This window comes from Nomia melanderi, unplaced genomic scaffold (genome assembly GCF_051020985.1).
Source record: "Nomia melanderi isolate GNS246 unplaced genomic scaffold, iyNomMela1 scaffold0035, whole genome shotgun sequence".
Classification (NCBI taxonomy): domain Eukaryota; kingdom Metazoa; phylum Arthropoda; class Insecta; order Hymenoptera; family Halictidae; genus Nomia; species Nomia melanderi.
In genome coordinates this window covers 703,815-722,836 of record NW_027475150.1, presented here as the reverse complement: position 1 = coordinate 722,836, position 19,022 = coordinate 703,815, and positions in this window count along the sequence as shown.

Here is a 19,022-nt window from a genome sequence, read left to right as displayed (position 1 = left end):
AATGAGACGGTGGTTTTCTCGGCCTCTGGTGGTCCGAGGTCGTTCCCGCTGCACATATTCATGCGCCAGGGCCTGCCAAAGACAATGCACATTGATTTATTGCGCTATCTGTAATAGCACCCGAGATATCACCAGATATATATTGGATTTTTCACTGACCCTGAGTGTCCGGCCCCATGAGACGGTGGTTTTCTCGGCCCCTGGTGGTCCGAGGTCGTTCCCGCTGCCCAGATTCATGCACCAGGGCCTCCTACAGACAATGCACTTTGATTAATTGCGCTATCTGTAATAGCACCCGAGATATCACCATATATATATTGGATTTTCCCCTGACCCAGAGTGTCCGGCCCCATGAAACGGTGGTTTTCTCGGCCTGTGGTGGTCCGAGGTCGTTCCCGCTGCACAGATTCATGCGCCACAGCCCCCTGCAGATAATTCACTTTGATTTATTCCCCTATCTCTAATAGCACCCGAGATATCACCAGATATATATTGGATTTTTCCCTGACCCTGACAGTCCGGCCCCCTGAGACGGTGATTTTCTCGGCCGCTGGTGGTCCGAGGTCGATCCCGCTGCACAGATTCATGCGCCAGGGCCTCCTGCAGACCTTGCACTTTGATTTATTGCGCTATCTGTAATAGCACCCGAGATATCACCAGATATATATTGAATTTTTCTCTGACCCTGAGTGTCCGTCCCCATGAGACGGTGGTTTTCTCGGCCCCTGGTGGTCCGAGGTCGTTCCCGCTGCACAGATTCATGCGCCAGGGCCTCCTGCATACAATGCACTTTGGTTTATTGCGCTATCTCTAATAGCACCCGAGATATCACCAGATATATATTGGATTTTTCCCTGACCCTGACAGTCCGGCCCCTATGAGGCGGTAGTTTCCTCGGCCCCTGGTCGTCCGAGGTCGTTCCCGCTGCACAGATTCATGCGCCAGGGAATCCTACAGGCAATATACTTTGATTTATTGCGCTATCTGTAATAGCACCCGAGATATCACCAGATATATATTGAATTTTTCTCTGACCCTGAGAGTCCGACCCGATGGGACGGTGGTTTTCTCGGCCCCTGGTGGTCCGAGGTTGTTCCCGCTGCACAGATGCATGCGACAGGGACTCCTGCAGATAATTCACTTTGGTTTATTGGGCTATCTCTAATAGCACCAGAGATATCACCAGATATATATTGGATTTTCCCCTGACTCTGAGTGTCCGACCCCATGAGACGGTGGTTTTCTCGGCCCCTGGTGGTCCGAGGTCGTTCCCGCTGCACAGATTCGTGCGCCAGGGCCTCCTACAGACAGTGCACTTTGATTTATTGCGCTATCTGTAATAGCACCCGAGATATCACCAGATATATATTGGATTTTGCCCTGACCCTGAGTGTCCGGCCCCATGAGACGGTGGTTTTCTCGGCCCCTGTTGGTCCGAGGTCGTTCCCGCTGCCCAGATTCATGCACCAGGGCCTCCTACAGACAATGCACTTTGATTAATTGCGCTATCTGTAATAGCACGCGAGATATCACCATATATATATTGGATTATCCCCTGACCCAGAGTGTCCGGCCACATGAGACGGTGGTTTTCTCGGCCTGTGGTGGTCCGAGGTCGTTCCCGCTGCACAGATTCATGCGCCACAGCCCCCTGCAGATAATTCACTTTGATTTATTCCCCTATCTCTAATAGCACCCGAGATATCACCAGATATATATTGGATTTTTCCCTGACCCTGACAGTCCGGCCACCTGAGACGGTGATTTTCTCCGCCGCTGGTGGTCCGAGGTCGATCCCGCTGCACAGATTCATGCGCCAGGGCCTCCTGCAGACCTTGCACTTTGATTTATTGCGCTATCTGTAATAGCACCCGCGATATCACCAGATTTATATTGGATTTTTCCCTGACCCTGAGTGTCCGGCCCCATGAGACGGTGATTTTCTCGGCCCCTGGTGGTCCGAGATCGATCCCGCTGCACAGCTTCATGCGCTAGGGCCTCCTACAGACAATGCACTTTGATTTATTGCGCTATTTCTAATACCACCCGAGATATCACCAGATATATATTGGATTTTTCCCTGACCCTGACAGACCGGCCCCATGAGACGGTGATTTTCTCGGCTCCTGGTGGTCCGAGGCCGATCCCGCTGCACAGATTCATGCGCCAGGGCTTCCTGCAGACAATTCACTTTGGTTTATTGCGCTATCTGTAATAGCATCCGAGATATCACCAGATATATATTGGATTTTCCCCTGACCCTGAGTGTCCGGCCCCATGAAACAGTGGTTTTCTCAGCCCCTGGTGGTCCGAGGTCGTCCCGCTGCACAGATTCATGCGCCAGGGATTCCTGCAGACAATTCACTTTGGTTTATTGCGCTATCTGTAATAGCACCCGAGATATCACCAGATATATGCTGGATTTTTACATGACCATGGTTGACGGATTCCGAATATCTGTAATTTTCTCGGCCCCTGGTGGTCCGAGGTCGTTCCCGCTACACAGATTCATGCGCCAGGGCCCCCTGCAGATAATTCACTTTGATTTATTGCGCTATCTCTAATAGCACCCGAGATATCACCAGATATATATTGGATTTTCCCCTAAACCAGAGTGTCCGGCCCCATGAGACCGTGGTTTTCTCGGCCTCTGGTGGTCTGAGGTCGTTCCCGCTGCACAGATTCATGCGACACGGCCCCCTGCAGATAATTCACTTTGATTTATTCCCCTATCTCTAATAGCACCCGAGATATCACCAGATATATATTGGATTTTTCCCTGACCCTGACAGTCCGGCCCCCTGAGACGGTGATTTTCTCGGCCCCTGTTGGTCCGAGGTCGATCCCGCTGCACAGATTCATGCGCCAGGGCCTCCTACACACAATGCACTTTGCTTTATTTCGCTATCTGTAATACCACCCGAGATATCACCAGATATATATTGGATTTTTCACTGACCCTGACAGTCCGGCCCCCTGAGACGGTGATTTTCTCGGCCGCTGGTGGTCCGAGGTCGATCCCGCTGCACAGATTCATGCGCCGGGGACTCCTACAGACAATATACTTTGATTTATTGCGCTATCTCTAATAGCACCAGAGACATCACCAGATATATATTGGATTTTTCCCTGACCCTGAGAGTCCGACCCGATGAGACGGTGGTTTTCTCGGCCCCTGGTGGTCCGAGGTCGTTCCCGCTGCACAGATTCATGCGCCAGGACCTCCTGCAGACAATGCACTTTGATTTATTGCGCTATTTCTAATACCACCCGAGATATCACCAGATATATATTGGATTTTTCCCTGACCCTGACAGTCCGGCCCCATGTGTCGATGGTTTTCTCGGTCCCTCGTGGTCCGAGGTCGATCCCGCTGCACAGACTCATGCGCCAGTGCCCCCTGCAGATAATTCACTTTGATTTATTGCGCTATCTATAATAGCACCCGAGATATCACCAGATATATATTGGATTTGTCACTGACCCTGACTGTCCGACCCCATGAGACGGTGGTTTTCTCGGCCCCTGGCGGTCCGAGGTCGTTCCCGCTGCACAGATTCATGCGCCAGGGCTTCCTGCAGACAATGCACTTTGGTTTCCTGCGCTATCTCCAATAGCACCCGAGATATCACCAGATATATATTGGATTTTTCCATGACCCTGAGTGTCCGGCCCCATGAGACGGTAGTTTTCTCGGTCCCTGGTGGTCCGAGGTCGTTCCAGCTGCACAGATGCATTCGACAGGGACTCCTGCAGATAATTCACTTTGGTTTATTGGGCTATCTGTAATAGCACCAGAGATATCACCAGATATATATTGGATTTTGCCCTGACCCTGAGTGTCCGGCCCCATGAGACGGTGGTTCTCTCGGCCCCTGGTGGTCCGAGGTAGTTTCCGCTGCACAGATTCATGCGCCAGGGCCTCCTACAGACAATGCACTTTGATTTATTGCGCTATCTGTAATAGCAGCCGAGATATCACCAGATATATATTGGATTTTTCCCTGACCCTGAGTGTCCCACCCCATGAGACGGTAGTTTTCTCGGCCCCTGGTGGTCCGAGGTCGTTCCCGCTGCACAGATTCATGCGCTAGGGCCTCCTGCAGACAATGCACTTTGATTTATTGCGCTATCTGTAATAGCACCCGAGATATCACCAGATATATATTGGATTTGTCACTGACCCTGAGTGTCCGACCCCATGAGACGGTGGTTTTCTCGGCCCCTGGTAGCCCGAGGTCGTTCCCGCGGCACAGATTCATGCCCCAGGGCCTGCTACAGACAATGCACATTGATTTATTGCGCTATCTCTAATAGCACCCGAGATATCACCATATATATATTGGATTTTCCCCTGACCCAGAGTGTCCGGCCCCCTGAGACGGTGATTTTCTCGGCCGCTGGTGGTCCGAGGTCGTTCCCGCTGCACAGATTCATGCGCCAGGGCCTCCTGCAGACCTTGCACTTTGATTTATTGCGCTATCTGTAATAGCACCCGAGATATCACCAGATATATATTGAATTTTTCTCTGACCCTGAGTGTCCGACCCCATGAGACGGTGGTTTTCTCGGCCCCTGGTGGTCCGAGGTTGTTCCCGCTGCACAGATTCATATGCCAGGGCCTCCTGCAGACAATGCACTTTGATTTATTTCGCTATCTCTAAGAGCACCCGAGATATCACCAGATATATATTGGATTTTTCCCTGACCCTGACAGTCCGGACCCATGAGACGGTAGTTTTTTCGGCCCCTGGTGGCCCGAGGTCGTTCCCGCTGCACAGATTCATGCGCCAGGGCCTCCTACAGACAATGCACTTTGATTTACTGCGCTATCTCTAATAGCACCCGAGATATCACCAGATATATATTGGATTTTTCCCTGACCCTGACAGTCCGGCCCCATGAGACGGTGATTTTCTCGGCCCCTGGTGGTCCGAGGTTGATCCCGCTGCACAGATTCATGCGCCAGGGCTTCCTACAGACAATGCACTTTGATTTATTGCTCTTTCTGTAATAGCACCCGTGATATCACCATATATATATTGGATTTTGCCCTGACCCTGAGTGTCCGGCCCCATGAGACGGTGGTTTTCTCGGCCCCTGGTGGTCCGAGGTCGTTCCCGCTGCACAGATTCATGCGCCAGGGCCTCCTGCATACAATGCACTTTGGTTTATTGCGCTATCTCTAATAGCACCCGAGATATCACCAGATATATATTGGATTTTTCCCTGACCCTGACAGTCCGGCCCCTATGAGACGGTAGTTTCCTCGGCCCCTGGTCGTCCGAGGTCGTTCCCGCTGCACAGATTCATGCGCCAGGGAATCCTACAGGCAATATACTTTGATTTATTGCGCTATCTCTAATAGCACCAGAGATATCACCAGATATATATTGGATTTTCCCCTGACCCTGAGTGTCCGGCCCCATGAGACGGTGGTTTTCTCGGCCTGTGGTGGTCCGAGGTCGTTCCCGCTGCACAGATTCGTGCGCCAGGGCCTCCTACAGACAATGCACTTTGATTTATTGCGCTATCTGTAATAGCACCCGAGATATCACCAGATATATATTAGATTTTGCCCTGACCCTGAGTGTCCGGCCCCATGAGACGGTGGTTTTCTCGGCCCCTGGTGGTCCGAGGTCGTTCCCGCTGCCCAGATTCATGCACCAGGGCCTCCTACAGACAATGCACTTTGATTAACGGCGCTCTCTGTAATAGCACCCGAGAAAGCACCATATATATGCTGGATTTTTACATGACCTTGGGTGACGGAATCCGAATATCTGTAATTTTATCGGCGCCTGGTGGTCCGAGGTCGTTCCTGCTTCACAGATTCATTCGCCAGTTCCTCCTACAGACAATGCACTTTGATTTATTGCGCTATTTCTAATACCACCCGAGATATCACCAGATATATATTGGATTTTTCACTGACCCTGACAGCCCGGCACCCTGAGACGGTGATTTTCTCGGCCGCTGGTGGTCCGAGGTCGATCCCGCTGCACAGATTCCTGCGCCGGGGACTCCTACAGACAATGCACTTTGATTTATTGGGCTATCTATAATAGCACCCGAGATATCACCAGATGTATATTGGATTTTTCCCTGACCCAGACAGTCCGGCCCCTATGAGACGGTAGTTTCATCGGCCCCTGGCCGTCCGAGGTCGTTCCCGCGGCACAGATTCATGCGCCAGGGCCTGCTACAGACAATGCACATTGATTTATTGCGCTATCTGTAATAGCACCCGAGATATCACCAGATATATATTGGATTTGTCACTGACCCTGAGTGTCCGACCCCATGAGACGGTGGTTTTCTCGGCCCCTGGCGGTCCGAGGTCGTTCCCGCTGCACAGATTCATGCGCCAGGGCTTCCTGCAGACAATGCACTTTGGTTTCCTGCGCTATCTCTAATAGCACCCGAGATATCACCAGATATATATTGGATTTTTCCATGACCCTGAGTGTCCGGCACCATGAGATGGTCGTTTTCACTGCCCCCGGTGGTCCGAGGTCGTTCCCGCTGCACAGATTCATGCGCCAGGGAATCCTACAGACAATATACTTTGATTTATTGCGCTATCTGTAATAGCACCCGAGATATCACCAGATATATATTGGATTTTTCCCTGACCCTCAGTGTCCGGCCCCATCAGACGGTAGTTTTCTCGGCCCCTGGTGGTCCGAGGTCCTTCCCGCTGCACAGATTCATGCGCTAAGGCCTCCTGCAGACAATGCACTTTGATTTATTGCGCTATCTCTAATAGCACCCGAGATATCACCAGATATATATTGGATTTTTCCCTGACCCTAACAGTCCGGCCCCATGAGACGGTGATTTTCTCGGCCCCTGGTGGCCCGAGGTCGTTCCCGCTGCACACATTCATGCGCAAGGGCCTCCTACAGACAATGCACTTTGATTTATTCCCCTATCTCTAATAGCACCCGAGATATCACCATATATATATTGGATTTTCCCCTGACCCAGAGTGTCCGGCCCAATGAGACGGTGGTTTTCTCGGCCCCTGGTGGTCCGAGGTTGTTCCCGCTGCACAGACTCATATGCCAGGGCCTCCTGTAGACAATGCACTTTGATTTATTTCGCTATCTCTAAGAGCACCCGAGATATCACCAGATATATATTGGATTTTTCCCTGACCCTGACAGTCCGGACCCATGAGACGGTAGTTTTTTCGGCCCCTGGTGGCCCGAGGTCGTTCCCGCTGCACAGATTCATGCGCCAGGGCCTCCTACAGACAATGCACTTTGATTTACTGCGCTATCTCTAATAGCACCCGAGATATCACCAGATATATATTGGATTTTTCCCTGACCCTGACAGTCCGGCCCCATGAGACGGTGATTTTCTCGGCCCCTGGTGGTCCGAGGTTGATCCCGCTGCACAGATTCATGCGCCAGGGCTTCCTACAGACAATGCACTTTGATTTATTGCTCTTTCTGTAATAGCACCCGTGATATCACCATATATATATTGGATTTTGCCCTGACCCTGAGTGTCCGTCCCCATGAGACGGTGGTTTTCTCGGCCCCTGGTGGTCCGAGGTCGTTCCCGCTGCACAGATTCATGCGCCAGGGCCTCCTGCATACAATGCACTTTGGTTTATTGCGCTATCTCTAATAGCACCCGAGATATCACCAGATATATATTGGATTTTTCCCTGACCCTGACAGTCCGGCCCCTATGAGACGGTAGTTTCCTCGGCCCCTGGTCGTCCGAGGTCGTTCCCGCTGCACAGATTCATGCGCCAGGGAATCCTACAGGCAATATACTTTGATTTATTGCGCTATCTGTAATAGCACCCGAGATATCACCAGATATATATTGAATTTTTCTCTGACCCTGAGAGTCCGACCCGATGGGACGGTGGTTTTCTCGGCCCCTGGTGGTCCGAGGTTGTGCCCGCTGCACAGATGCATGCGACAGGGACTCCTGCAGATAATTCACTTTGGTTTATTGGGCTATCTCTAATAGCACCAGAGATATCACCAGATATATATTGGATTTTCCCCTGACTCTGAGTGTCCGACCCCATGAGACGGTGGTTTTCTCGGCCCCTGGTGGTCCGAGGTCGTTCCCGCTGCACAGATTCGTGCGCCAGGGCCTCCTACAGACAGTGCATTTTGATTTATTGCGCTATCTGTAATAGCACCCGAGATATCACCAGATATATATTGGATTTTGCCCTGACCCTGAGTGTCCGGCCCCATGAGACGGTGGTTTTCTCGGCCCCTGTTGGTCCGAGGTCGTTCCCGCTGCCCAGATTCATGCACCAGGGCCTCCTACAGACAATGCACTTTGATTAATTGCGCTATCTGTAATAGCACGCGAGATATCACCATATATATATTGGATTATCCCCTGACCCAGAGTGTCCGGCCACATGAGACGGTGGTTTTCTCGGCCTGTGGTGGTCCGAGGTCGTTCCCGCTGCACAGATTCATGCGCCACAGCCCCCTGCAGATAATTCACTTTGATTTATTCCCCTATCTCTAATAGCACCCGAGATATCACCAGATATATATTGGATTTTTCCCTGACCCTGAGTGTCCGACCCCATGAGACTGTGGTTTTCTCGGCCCCTGGTGGTTCGAAGTCGTTCCCGCTGCACAGATTCATGTTCCAGGGCCTCCTACAGACAATGCAGTTTGATTTGTTGCGCTATCTGTAATAGCACCCGAGATATCACCAGATATATATTTTATTTTCCCCTGACCTTGAGTGTCCGGCCCCATGAGACTGTGGTTTTCTCGTCCCCTGGTTGTCCGAGGTCGTTCCCGTTGCACAGATTCATGCGCCAGGGCCTTCTGCAGATAATTCTCTTTGTTTTATTGCGCTATCTGTAACAGCACCCGAGATATCACCAGATATATATTGGATTTTTCACTGACCCTGAGTGTCCGGCCCCATGAGACGGTGGTTTTATCGGCCCCTGGTGGTCCGAGGTCGTTCCCGCTGTACAGATACAGGCGCCAGGGCCTCCTACAGACAATGCACTTTGATTTATTGCGCTATCTCAAATAGCACCCGAGATATCACCAGATATATGCTGAATTTATACATGACCTTGGGTGACGGATACCGAAAATCTGTAATTTTCTTGGCCCCTGATGGTCCGAGGTCGTTGCTGCTGCACAGATTCATGCGCCAGGGCCACCTGCAGACAATACCCTTTGATTTATCGCGCTATCTGTAATAGAACCCCAGATATCATCAGATATATATTGCATTTTTCCCTGACCCTGAGTGCCCGGCACCATGTGTCGGTGGTTTTCTCGGCCCCTGGTGGTCCGAGATCGATCTCGCTGCACAGATTCATTCGCCAGTGCCTCCTACAGACAATGCACTTTGGTTTATTGCGCTATCTGTAATAGCAACCGAGATATCACCAGATATATGCTGGATTTTTACATGACCTTGGTTGACGGATTCCGAATATCAGTAGTTTTCCCGGCCCCTGGTGGTCCGAGGTCGTTCCTGCTGCACAGATTCATTCGCCAGTGCCTCCTACAGACAATGTACTTTGATTTATTGCGCTATCTCTAATAGCACCCTAGATATCACCAGATATATATTGGGTTTTTCCCTGACCCTTACAGTCCGACCCCATGAGACGGTGATTTTCTCGGCCCCTGGTGGTCCGAGGTCGTTCCCGCTGCACAGAATCATGCGCCAGGGCTTCCTGCAGACAATTCACTTTGGATTATTGCGCTATCTCTAATAGCACCCGAGATATCACCAGATATATAATGGATTTTCCCCTGACCATGAGTGTCCGGCCCCATGAGATGGTGGTTTTCTCGGCCCCTAGTGGTCCGAGGTCGTTCCTGCTGAACAGATTCATGCGCTAGGGCCTCCTACAGACAATGCAGTTTGATTTATTGGGCTATCTGTAATAGCACCCGAGATATCACCAGATATATATTTTATTTTTCACTGACCCTGTGTGTCCGGCCCCATGAGACTGTGGTTTTCTCGGCCCCTGGGGGTCCGAGGTCGTTCCCGTTGCACAGATTCATGCACCAGGGCCTCCTACAGACAATGCACTTTGATTTATTGCGCTATCTCTAATAGCACCCGAGATATCACCAGATATATATTGGATTTTCCCCTGACCCTGAGTGTCCGGCCCCATGAGACTTTGGTTTCCTCGGCCCCTGGTGGTCCGAGGTCGTTCCCGCTGCAGAGGCTCATGCGACAGGGCCTCCTACAGACAATGCACTTTGATTTATTGCGCTATTTCTAATAGCACCCGAGATATCACCAGATATATGCTGAATTTATACATGACCTTGGGTGACGGATACCGAAAATCTGTAATTTTCTTGGCCCCTGATGGTCCGAGGTCGTTGCTGCTGCACAGATTCATGCGCCAGGGCCTCCTGCAGTCAATGCCCTTTGATTTATCGCGCTATCTGTAATAGCACCCGAGATATCACCAGATATATATTGGATTTTCCCCTGACCCTGAGTGTCCGGCCCCATGAGACTGTGGTTTACTCGGCCCCTGGTGGACCGAGGTCGTTCCCGTTGCACAGATTCATGCGCCAGGGCCTCCTGCAGATAATTCACTTTGGTTTATTGCGCTATCTCTCATAGCACCCGAGAAATCACCAGATATATATTGGATTTTCCCCTGACCCTGAGTGTCCGGCCCCATGAGACTGTGGTTTTCTCTGCCGATGGTGGTCCGAGGTCGTTCCCGCTGCACAGATTCATGCACCAGGGCCTCCTACAGACAATGCACTTTGATTTATTGCGCTATCTCTAATAGCACCCGAGATATCACCAGATATATATTGGATTTTCCCCTGACCCTGAGTGTCCGGCCCCATGAGACTGTCGTTTTCTCGTCCCCTGGTTGTCCGAGGTCGTTCCCACTGCACAGATTCTGGCGCCAGGGCCTCCTACAGACAATGCACTCTGATTTATTGCGCTATCTCTAATAGCACCCGAGATATCACCAGATATATATTGGATTTTCCCCTGACCCTGAGTGTCCGGCCCCATGAGACTGTGGTTTACTCGGCCCCTGGTGGTCCGAGGTCGTTCCCGTTGCACAGATTCATGCGCCATGGCCTCCTACAGACAAAGCACTTTGAGATATAGCGCTATCTGTAATAGCACCCGAGATATCACCAGATATATATTGGATTTTCCCCTGACCCTGAGTGTCCGGCCCCATGAGGCTTTGGTTTTCTCGGCCCCTAGTGGTCCGAGGTCGTTCCCGCTGCACAGGTTCATGCGCCAGGGCCTCCTACAGACAATGCACTTTGATTTATTGCGCTATCTCTAATAGCACCCGAGATATCAACAGATATATGCTGAATTTACTCATGACCTTGGGTGACGGATTCCGAATATCAGTAATTTTCTCGGCCCCTGGTGGTCCGAGATCGTTCCTGCTGCACAGATTCGTGCGCCAGGGCCTCCTACAGACAATGCACTTTGATTTATTGCGCTATCTGTAATAGCACCCGAGATATCACCAGATATATATTGGATTTTCCGGTGACCCTGAGTGTCCGGCCCCATGAGACTGTGGTTTCCTCGGCCCCTGGTGGTCCGAGGTCGTTCCCACTGTACAGACTCATGCGCCAGGGCCTCCTACAGACAATGCACTTTGATTTATTGCGCTATATGTAATAGCACCCGAGATATCACCAGATATATATTGGATTTTTCACTGACCCTTTGTGTCCGGCCCCATGAGACGGTGGTTTTCTCGGACCCTGGCGGTCCGAGGTCGTTCCGCTGTACAGATTCATGCGCCAGGGCCTCCTGCAGATAATTCACTTTGGTTTATTGCGCTATCTCTAATAGCACCCGAGATATCACCAGATATATATTGGATTTTCCCCTGACCCTGAGTGTCCGGCCCCATGAGACTTTGGTTTCCTCGGCCCCTGGTGGTCCGAGGTCGTTCCCGCTGCACAGGTTCATGCGCCAGGGCCTCCTACAGACAATGCACTTTGATTTATTGCGCTATCTCTAATAGCACCCGAGATATCACCAGATATATATTGGATTTTTCACTGACCCTGAGTGTCCGGCCCCTCGGGACGGTGGTTTTCTCGGCCCCTGGTGGTCCGAGGTCGTCCCCGCTGCACAGAATAATGCGCCAGGGCTTCTTGCAGACAATGCACTTTGGTTTATTGCGCTATCTCTAACAGCACCCGAGATATCACCAGATATATATTGGATTTTCCCCTGACCCTGAGTGTCCGGCCCAATGAGATTGTGGTTTTATCGGACCCTGGTGGTCCGAGGTCGTTCCCGCTGCACAGGATCATGCGCCAGGGCCTCCTACAGACAATGCACTTTGATTTATTGCGCTATCTCTAATAGCACCCTAGATATCACCAGATTTATATTGGGTTTTTCCCTGACCCTTACAGTCCGGCCCCATGAGATGGTGGTTTTATCGGCCCCTGGTGGTCCGAGGTCTTTCCCGCTGCACAGAATCATGCGCCAGGGCTTCCTGCAGACAATGCACTTTGATTTATTGCGCTATCTCTAATAGCACCCTAGATATCACCAGATATATATTGGATTTTTCCCTGACCATGAGAGTCCGGCCCCATGAGACGGTGGTTTTATCGGCCCCTGGTGGTCCGAGGTCGATCCCGCTGCACAGATTCATGCGCCAGGGCTTCCTACAGGCAATGCACGTTGGTTTATTGCGCTATCTGTAATAGCACCCGAGAAATCACCAGATATATATTGGATTTTCCCCTGACCCTGAGTTCTCGGCCCCACGAGACTGTGGTTTTCTCGGCCCCTGGTGGTCCGAGGTCGTTTCCGCTACACAGATTCGTGCGCCAGGGCCTCCTACAGACAATGCACTTTGATTTATTGCGCTATCTGTAATAGCACCCGAGATATCACCAGATATATATTGGATTTTTCCCTGACCCTGAGTGTCCGACCCCATGAGACTGTGGTTTTCTCTGCCGATGGTGGTCCGAGGTCGTTCCCGCTGCACAGGTTCATGCACCAGGGCCTCCTACAGACAATGCACTTTGATTTATTGCGCTATCTCTAATAGCACCCGAGATATCACCAGACATATGCTCGATTATTACATGACGTTGGGTGACGGATTCCGAATACCAGTAGTTTTCTCGGCCCCTGGTGGTCCGAGGTCGTTCCTGCTGCACAGATTCATTCGCCAGTGCCTCCTACAGACAATCCACTTTGATTTATTGCGCTATCTCTAATAGCACCCTAGATATCACCAGATATATATTGGGTTTTTCCCTGACACTTACAGTCCGGCCCCATGAGACGGTGATTTTCTCGGCCCCTGGTGGTCCGAGGTCGTTCCCGCTGCACACAATCATGCGCCAGGCCTTCCTGCAGACAATGCACTTTGGATTATTGCGCTATCTCTAATAGCACCCGAGATATCAACAGATATATGCTGAATTTACACATGACCTTGGGTGACGGATTCCGAATATCAGTAATTTTCTCGGCCCCTGGTGGTCCGAGATCGTTCCTGCTGCACAGATTCGTGCGCCAGGGCCTCCTACAGACAATGCACTTTGATTTATTGCGCTATCTGTAATAGCACCCGAGATATCACCAGATATATATTGGATTTTCCGGTGACCCTGAGTGTCCGGCCCCATGAGACTGTGGTTTCCTCGGCCCCTGGTGGTCCGAGGTCGTTCCCACTGTACAGACTCATGCGCCAGGGCCTCCTACAGACAATGCACTTTGATTTATTGCGCTATATGTAATAGCACCCGAGATATCACCAGATATATATTGGATTTTTCACTGACCCTTTGTGTCCGGCCCCATGAGACGGTGGTTTTCTCGGACCCTGGCGGTCCGAGGTCGTTCCGCTGTACAGATTCATGCGCCAGGGCCTCCTGCAGATAATTCACTTTGGTTTATTGCGCTATCTCTAATAGCACCCGAGATATCACCAGATATATATTGGATTTTCCCCTGACCCTGAGTGTCCGGCCCCATGAGACTTTGGTTTCCTCGGCCCCTGGTGGTCCGAGGTCGTTCCCGCTGCACAGGTTCATGCGCCAGGGCCTCCTACAGACAATGCACTTTGATTTATTGCGCTATCTCTAATAGCACCCGAGATATCACCAGATATATATTGGATTTTTCACTGACCCTGAGTGTCCGGCCCCTCGAGACGGTGGTTTTCTCGGCACCTGGTGGTCCGAGGTCGTCCCCGCTGCACAGAATAATGCGCCAGGGCTTCTTGCAGACAATGCACTTTGGTTTATTGCGCTATCTCTAACAGCACCCGAGATATCACCAGATATATATTGGATTTTCCCCTGACCCTGAGTGTCCGGCCCAATGAGATTGTGGTTTTATCGGACCCTGGTGGTCCGAGGTCGTTCCCGCTGCACAGGATCATGCGCCAGGGCCTCCTACAGACAATGCACTTTGATTTATTGCGCTATCTCTAATAGCACCCTAGATATCACCAGATTTATATTGGGTTTTTCCCTGACCCTTACAGTCCGGCCCCATGAGATGGTGGTTTTATCGGCCCCTGGTGGTCCGAGGTCTTTCCCGCTGCACAGAATCATGCGCCAGGGCTTCCTGCAGACAATGCACTTTGATTTATTGCGCTATCTCTAATAGCACCCTAGATATCACCAGATATATATTGGATTTTTCCCTGACCATGAGAGTCCGGCCCCATGAGACGGTGGTTTTATCGGCCCCTGGTGGTCCGAGGTCGATCCCGCTGCACAGATTCATGCGCCAGGGCTTCCTACAGGCAATGCACGTTGGTTTATTGCGCTATCTGTAATAGCACCCGAGAAATCACCAGATATATATTGGATTTTCCCCTGACCCTGAGTTCTCGGCCCCACGAGACTGTGGTTTTCTCGGCCCCTGGTGGTCCGAGGTCGTTCCCGCTGCACAGATTCGTGCGCCAGGGCCTCCTACAGACAATGCACTTTGATTTATTGCGCTATCTGTAATAGCACCCGAGATATCACCAGATATATATTGGATTTTTCCCTGACCCTGAGTGTCCGACCCCATGAGACTGTGGTTTTCTCTGCCGATGGTGGTCCGAGGTCGTTCCCGCTGCACAGGTTCATGCACCAGGGCCTCCTACAGACAATGCACTTTGATTTATTGCGCTATCTCTAATAGCACCCGAGATATCACCAGACATATGCTCGATTTTTACATGACGTTGGGTGACGGATTCCGAATACCAGTAGTTTTCTCGGCCCCTGGTGGTCCGAGGTCGTTCCTGCTGCACAGATTCATTCGCCAGTGCCTCCTACAGACAATCCACTTTGATTTATTGCGCTATCTCTAATAGCACCCTAGATATCACCAGATATATATTGGGTTTTTCCCTGACACTTACAGTCCGGCCCCATGAGACGGTGATTTTCTCGGCCCCTGGTGGTCCGAGGTCGTTCCCGCTGCACACAATCATGCGCCAGGGCTTCCTGCAGACAATGCACTTTGGATTATTGCGCTATCTCTAATAGCACCCGAGATATCACCAGATATATAATGGATTTTCCCCTGACCCTGAGTGTCCGGCGCCATGAGATGGTGGTTTTATCGGCCCCTGGGTGTCCGAGGTCGTTCCCGCTGCACAGAATCATGCGCCAGTGCTTCCTGCAGACAATGCACTTTGGTTTATTGCGCTATCTCTAATAGCACCCGAGATATCACCAGATATATATTGGATTTTCCCCTGACCCTGAGTGTCCGGCCCCATGAGACTGTGGTTTACTCGGCCCCTGGTGGTCCGAGGTCGTTCCCGTTGCACAGATTCATGCGCCATGGCCTCCTACAGACAAAGCACTTTGAGATATAGCGCTATCTGTAATAGCACCCGAGATATCACCAGATATATATTGGATTTTCCCCTGACCCTGAGTGTCCGGCCCCATGAGGCTTTGGTTTTCTCGGCCCCTAGTGGTCCGAGGTCGTTCCCGCTGCACAGGTTCATGCGCCAGGGCCTCCTACAGACAATGCACTTTGATTTATTGCGCTATCTCTAATAGCACCCGAGATATCAACAGATATATGCTGAATTTACACATGACCTTGGGTGACGGATTCCGAATATCAGTAATTTTCTCGGCCCCTGGTGGTCCGAGATCGTTCCTGCTGCACAGATTCATTCGCCAGTGCATCCTACAGACAATGCACTTTGATTTATTGCGCTATCTCTAATAGCACCCTAGATATCACCAGATATAAATTGGATTTTCCCCTGACCCTGAGTGTCCGGCCCCATGAGATGGTGGTTTTATCGGCCCCTGGTGGTCCGAGGTCGTTCCCGCTGCACAGAATCATGCGCCAGGGCTTCCTGCAGACAATGCACTTTGATTTATTGCGATATCTCTAATAGCACCCTAGATATCACCAGATATATATTGGATTTTTCCCTGACCATGAGAGTCCGGCCCCATGAGACGGTGGTTTTATCTGCCCCTGGTGGTCCGAGGTCGATCCCGCTGCACAGATTCATTCGCCAGGGCTTCCTACAGGCAATGCACGTTGGTTTATTGCGCTATCTGTAATAGCACCCGAGATATCACCAGATATATAATGGATTTTTCCCTGACCCTGAGTGTCCGGCCCCATGAGACGTTGGTTTTCTCGGCCCCTGGTCGTCCGAGGTCGTTCCCGCTGCGCAGAATCATGCGCCACGGCTTCCTGCAGATAATTCACTTTGTTTTATTGCGCTATCTCTAATTTCACCCTAGATATCACCAGATATATATTGGGTTTTTCCCTGACCCTTATAGCCCGGCCCCATGAGACGGTGATTTTCTCGGCCCCTGGTGGTCCGAGGTCGTTTCCGCTGCACAGAATAATGCGCCAGGGCTTCTTGCAGACAATGCACTTTGGTTTATTGCGCTATCTCTAATAGCACCCGAGATACCACCAGATATATATTGGATTTTCCCCTGACCATGAGTGTCCGGCCCCATGAGATTGTGGTTTTCTCGGCCCCTGGTGGTCCGAGGTCGTTCCCGCTGCACAGATTCATGCACCAGGGCCTCTTGCAGACAATTCACTTTGGTTTATTGCGCTATCACTAATAGCACCCGAGATATCACCAGATATATATTGGATTTTTCCCTGACCATGACAGTCCGGCCCCATGAGACGGTGGTTTTATCGGACCCTGGGGGTCCGAGGTCGTTCCCGCTGCACAGAATCATGCGCCAGGGCTTCCTGCAGACAATGCACTTTGGTTTATTGCGCTATCTCTAATAGCAACCGAGATATCACCTGATATATATTGGATTTTTCCCTGACCCTGAGTGTCCGACCCCATGAGACTGTGGTTTTCTCGGCCCCTGGAGGTCCGAGGTCGTTCCCGCTGCACAGAACCATGCGGCAGGGCTTCCTGCAGACAATGCACTTTGATTTATTGCGCTATCTCTAATAGCACCCGAGATATCACCAGATATATGCTGGATTTTTACATGACCCTGAGAGTCCGGCCCCATGTGTCGGTGGTTTTTTCGGCCCATGGTGGTCCGAGGTCGTTGCCGCTGCACAGATTCATGCGACAGGGCCTTCTTGCAGATAATTCACTTTGGTTTATTGCGCTATCTCTAATAGCACCCGAGATATCACCAGATATATATTGGATTTTCCCCTGACCCTGAGTGTCCGGCCCCATGAGACTTTGGTTTCCTCGGCCCCTGGTGGTCCGAGGTCGTTCCCGCTGCACAGGTTCATGCGCCAGGGCCTCCTACAGACAATGCACTTTGATTTATTGCGCTATCTGTAATAGCACCCGAGATATCACCAGATATATATTGGATTTTTCCCTGACCCTGAGTGTCCGGCCCCATGAGACTGTGGTTTTCTCGACCCCTGGTGGTCCGAGGTCGTTCCCGTTGCACAGATTCATGCGCCAGGGCCTCCTGCAGATAATTCACTTTGGTTTATTGCGCTATCACTAATAGCACCCGAGATATCACCAGATATATATTGGATTTTTCCCTGACCATGACAGTCCGGCCCCATGAGACGGTGGTTTTATCGGACCCTGGGGGTCCGAGGTCGTTCCCGCTGCACAGAATCATGCGCCAGGGCTTCCTGCAGACAATGCACTTTGGTTTATTGCGCTATCTCTAATAGCAACCGAGATATCACCTGATATATATTGGATTTTTCCCTGACCCTGAGTGTCCGACCCCATGAGACTGTGGTTTTCTCGGCCCCTGGAGGTCCGAGGTCGTTCCCGCTGCACAGAATCATGCGGCAGGGCTTCCTGCAGACAATGCACTTTGATTTATTGCGCTATCTCTAATAGCAGCCGAGATATCACCAGATATATGCTGGATTTTTACATGACCCTGAGAGTCCTGCCCCATGTGTCGGTGGTTTTTTCGGCCCATGGTGGTCCGAGGTCGTTGCCGCTGCACAGATTCATCCGACAGGGCCTCCTACAGACAATCCAATTTGATTTATTGCGCTATCTGTAATAGTACCCGAGATATCACCAGATATATATTGGATTTTTCCCTGACCCTGAGTGTCCGGCCCAATGAGACTTTGGTTTTCTCGGCCCCTGGTGGTCCGAGGTCGTTCCCGTTGCACAGATTTATGCGCCAGGGCCTTCTTGCAGATAATTCACTTTGGTTTATTGCGCTATCTCTAATAGCACCCGAGATATCACCAGATATATATTGGATTTTCCCCTGACCCTGAGTGTCCGGCCCCATGAGACTTTGGTTTCCTCGGCCCCTGGTGGTCCGAGGTCGTTCCCGCTGCACAGGTTCATGCGCCAGGGCCTCCTACAGACAATGCACTTTGATTTATTGCGCTATCTCTAATAGCACCCGAGATATCACCAGATATATGCTGAATTTATACATGACCTTGGGTGACGGATTCCGAATATCAGTAATTTTCTCGGCCCCTGGTGGTCCGAGATCGTTCCCGCTGCACAGATTCATGCGCCAGGGCCTCCTACGGATAATTCACTTTGGTTCATTGCCCTATCTCTAATACCG